Here is a 5157-nt window from a genome sequence, read left to right on the forward strand (position 1 = left end):
TGTCCACTTATTTCTTCATATACTGTATATCATCATATGCTATATGATGATATACAGTATATGAAACTGTGCAAACCGATGGAATGGATAATCTTGTTCTATGCTTGTAGCAAAAATGATAATGTTATTAATATTGCTATTTTATTATCTATATATAGTTATTATTTATTTCATTGCATTGTTTTAATAAAAGCTGCAGATAAGCTATGAACTAACTCAGAGTCCTGTTCCTTCAGCAGCACCTTGAAAGCTCCTAGAGATGCCAGTGAGTTTTTAAGGTGAGCAATGAATACGAGATCAAAATCTGCAGCCGATTCTATTTCTTTAAAAATGTTTTCTTGGAGTTGAAAAAGCAATTGTAGAAGCCTTGGCATAGTAAAGTGTTGTCCTGGATTCCTGCCACTCTTGGAAAATGAATAGCTATTAATTTGGCTGAAAATAATTCTTTTTGATAATGCTTCATTGGCTTCTTTATCTCAAGTTCTTAGAGAAGGTAAATATGAAGGTAAACATATACAAAGAGAGACATCATGTGCTTTGAGGAAAATGTGTTTATGTTGGTTGAAATCTGCCAAGGAATAAAAATTCATACGTGGGATGGGGGTGGGAGGCCAGGGGGAAAGCAACAGAGTGAAGCTACACTCTCATTCGCACCCAGTAAAAGTGTGATTACCACTTTTTCTCCTCACAAAATAAAATGCTACTACACTAGGGTCAATTTGGAATAGCATCAGCTTATAAAAGTGAACCTGGCAAATAATTTCCCCTCCCTCAAAAACATTCAAAATAAAACCCATCTAGACAAAAGGCCTAGTTTCCCTACTGATTTGCGCGATGGTAGAAAACAGTTGTCTGCTACATTAGTGAGAAATAACAACTTCAGAGAGTCAGACACACGCTGAAATGTTTCAGTTGAAATCAAACTCTGAGAAATTTTTTAAATGTTTTCAACACATCAGCATGAAGCATCGACCTAGTTGGAATCACTTAGATCTAAAGCAAATGCACTGATTGTTTTCACAGCATGCTTTTCTTCTTCAAGCTGCAACAGGCAGACTGGCAACTGCTGTTCGGAAAGGTTTTCAGCCCCCTGCCTTGGTCTACTGTAGCCTGTGACACGATCAATACAAGGGCTAGAAGGCAGAGGAAGCTAAGGAAAGATTATGAAGATGAGGTGAGTGACTGAATTACCTTACAGGATTTGTACTCTCTCTCTCTCTCTCTCACCTTGAATCTCATCTCTCAGACAAAGATGAAAAATCATCAGACCACAAAAATCAGGAAAGGTGGAGGATAGGCTGTGTAGTGTGTATGCAGACAGCACCCAGCAATGTATTTTAAGAATATATTGTTAATCAGGTATTTAATTTGCAGGCAAGGAAGAAAATCTGCTGGCAGGCAACTGTTTTGTTCTTTTTGTTTTGACTGTTAATCTAGGAACAGCTTTTCTTGCATAATTTAGACCAATTAGTATTCTTGGAGAAAGTTCAGAATGAAATAGATCTTTAGACTTCTTTTTTAAACATTAAGATGAACAGGTTGGACATGAGGGTCTGTAGGCAACTGTGCTCCCATCTATCCTGCAGATCAACAGGGAATGCCAATTTACACCTCACCCTCCCTTAGCTTGAACACATAATGCCAGAAAGCCTTTCCGTCACCTGTTATTTGGATTAATCTGTCATTACATTGAATGCTTTAAATTAGATTACAGTTGTAAAGCTTTTATCAATATTCACTGTACTAAGTAGTATTTAATAAATTAATTAAAGAGTTTTTACAGGAACCCTAAAAATGTAAATATGCTCCAGTATTTGTCAGACTTATTATACCAGGAAGTCAGCTTTTAGAACCTTGAATGGCATCTGATTGGGATATGGCACTTGATTAGGATATGGCTTTATTTTAGAGCCGATTTACCTAGATCAGGGGTGGGCAATTATTTCGGGTGGAGGGCCACTTACTGAGTTTTGGCAAGCCATTGAGGGCCACATGACAGGCAGCCAGGGGCAGATAAATATTAATTTTCTAAATTTTTTTAGGGACCCCACAGGCTGGATAGAATAGCCCGGCAGGCCACATCCAGCCCCTGGGCCGCATTTTGCCTACCCCTGGTCTAGATGGATCTTATTGGCTTCCACTCAGCAAGAGAACTGGTGAATCTCACTAGTAAGAGAAGCAACAGAGTGCGAAACAGTTCTTGTAGGGGAAAAAGTGCTAGAGAGAGAGAGAGCCATTTTAGGCTATAGTTAGTTGCTCCTCAGTTAAATATACAGGAAAACTCTCAACGAGAGAGTTTTGGACCTTAATGAGCTATGGCTGAAGCAAGATGGCATGCATCTCAATTGGTTTACATAGATATGTTAATGAGATAAAACAAAATAGAGAGGCTTCATGCTATTTTTTTCAGTGCTCTATATAACCAGTATTTATCTTCTTTTAGATACTGTAGTTTCATTCCCAGTAAGTCTCCTCAGTCAGGGAAGAATTCCTCAGCTTCACTGTTCCTACGATGGTCCATAATAATAACAGAATTAACCCCAAGGTTCACACTACAGAGATTTCTTCACTTAGTGTCTACATAGTTTCAAGTACTATAGATCAAAATCTATATATTTTCAAACATCACAGACATAAGAAATTATGGTGGGCCTGATTCTCTACTATTTTGCAACTTGTGTAGTCATTTATATTTTAGCAAACCAGTGTAGAAATGCTACCAATTCCAAAAAGCTCCATTTTATATCCGTTTGGCATATGTGTAAAGGATGAGGCAAGAGGTGAAAAACAAGGCCCACAATCCCACTCATAATGTCTTAAAATGGTTTCCATTTGAGTGGATGTCAAACTCTAGCAGTTGCAACTGAAGTTAGAGAATACTGACTCCAGCCATAAACTTTGATATTCTTGACCAGAAAGCCAGTTTCTTGCCAGCCTGCCTGTAATTCCCCTATAGTGTACCAAAGCCACTATTTCAAGGGTGGAAGGTAACTATGGCAGCACACTGAACATGAAGATAGCTGCTTGCAGACGTTAAAAAAAAAAAAAAAAAAAGGAGCTTTACGGAAGAAGCAGTGTAGTAGTTCAACCTGGCTCCACAGCGTCTTTATAGATCAGGCACTTCAGCAAGGCTTTTTGGTGCTTTTATCTAATAACTGATTAAATCAGCTATTAGATAAAGCACCAAAAAAAGCCCAACTAAAGCACCCAATCTATACAGATGTTGGGCAAGCCAGGTCCAACAAATGTGCTGTCTCTTCTGGGCATGCACTGGGCTCAGCATGGGAGCATGCGGAGTTTAAAGTAAAGCGCTGTTTTTTGTCGATTTATTTTTAACTTCTGCAAGCAGCTGAAAACAGTTTTAAGAAAGGAAATGAAATTGAAACTACTGTGAAAATGGAAGTAGATTGAACATAATTGCTCAAATGAAAATGTGGCTACAGTAGAAAGAAACACTAGGCTCTTTAAGTGACCCCAAGCTGGCACATCAGTGCTGCTGACACTGCCATCAGCATAACACTCCATAACGTGCTCTAAGGTTTCAGCTCACTGAATGAGGGCTGGAGTGGCATGGGTGCTCAGGTACACAGTTGATAACATGGAGGTCCCACGTTCAAAGCCATAGCAGAAGCGCTCATAGCATGGCCTGGCAGAGTCTAATGCGTCTGCTAATTTTCCTAAATGCCTTGTCACAAGGACACAAAAAAGGAAGCTCGCTGAATGCAGCAGATGGGAAGGGTGTGAATGAGTTGCTATGACTTTTTGAATTCCTTAGGTTTTACTTAGAGGTTTCTAAGCCATGTAAAACTCTGGGCACAACCCTGATTAGCCACCCAATGTGATACAACTGTACTTGGGGTAGGTTACTTCTTTTACCTAACATTACAGCAACTATGAAGACAATTGTCATGTGTGAACAAACAAGAGTCCCTTCCTCATCTTCAACAAAGTACACGGACCCTGTTTTCTTTTCCAAACTCATTCATATCTGTGCTATTATTTATCATTTTTATCACATACTGCTGACAGGCCAACTAAAAATGGAGCTCCACTGGGGTAGGGACTGTCCAGACCAAGGAGTTGGTCCCTTCCCTGAGGTGCTTACTTTCCAACTAGACAAAAAAGATACAGAGTAAGGGAATGGGCTGGAACATAGAGGCAGGCAGAATAATGTGCTTGCAGAATACCAGGATTCCTTTCTGTTTGGTATGTCTGTATTTCTAAATGGTAGTATTATGGCAGGAGGAGGTTGGGGACAGATTGTCTGTCTACTGCAGCTCCTCACAATTTCTAATGTATTTTACTTGAATCCAAGATGAGTTTTTACCCTATTCAACCTTGAGAGGGGAGCCCCTCATCTTAGATTTGAGTGCAAGTTGTGGGGAGGGGAGCTCCAGCTCCAGCTCCAGCTCTGACTTTGTCCATGACCCCAAGCCTGAGATCAGAGCTACAACCACTGCCTCCACTCTCACCTGCCCAATTCAACCTCTGCTTCCCCCAGGCTTCGATCCCTGCCACTCCCCCCTGCCCCTATATAATTTTCCATGCCTGGAATCTAATTATTGGGGGGTCATCTTAAATTCAAAGTCTTTGATTTGGGTAAATACAATACCTGAACTACTTCTTGTAGCTGATCCATTGGCTTCAGGAAGCTCCAAGATTTTGGCTTTCACAAAAGCATAGCATGACACAAATCTCAGCCTCAAGTCCTTCAGCAGATCTGGCTCTAAGCCTGCTCTCACCCACTTCACAGCCTAGTTAGAGTAAATGCTATCCACCTGCCATCATATCTCAGCAGTGATTAGCCTGATTCTTTAATCCAGGGTTTTAGCAACAGAAGGTAGGGAGCCTCAACCAAAAAGCCTTGTATTCCTGTACAGGATCTTAGAACTTACCCCACTGCCTTGTATTTAAATTAAGTATGAAATTGAACTGACACACCATTTACTGAACACAAATTATTCCAATTTACAGAACACACAGAAAAAAAATCACCCTGTTTGCTTTGCTTTTTGTCTTATATTTTCAAAATATAATTTGGCTGTGAGAGGCCTGTTGTAAAATTGCCATCCACATTTCAAGATGCTTCTGACATGAAACAGAAAACAAACACAAATATTTGTTCAGCCCATGGTTTTGAGGGCTGTTTTTTTGGGG

At 40.0% G+C, this 5157-nt stretch overlaps 1 long non-coding RNA gene across 1 annotated transcript in view; it reads left to right on the forward strand.

Annotated features, from left to right (window-relative positions):
- The first annotated feature begins 242 nt into the window (after positions 1-242).
- LOC102380242 overlaps positions 243-5157 on the forward strand; it is a 28272-nt gene continuing 23357 nt past the window's right edge. Inside the window, exons 1-2 of the long non-coding RNA XR_323436.1 lie at positions 243-278; positions 1024-1174. This is a non-coding gene — a long non-coding RNA (uncharacterized LOC102380242). The remainder of the gene's footprint in view (positions 279-1023; positions 1175-5157) is intronic.

Source organism: Alligator sinensis, unplaced genomic scaffold (assembly GCF_000455745.1).
Source record: "Alligator sinensis unplaced genomic scaffold, ASM45574v1 scaffold254_1, whole genome shotgun sequence".
Taxonomy (NCBI): domain Eukaryota; kingdom Metazoa; phylum Chordata; order Crocodylia; family Alligatoridae; genus Alligator; species Alligator sinensis.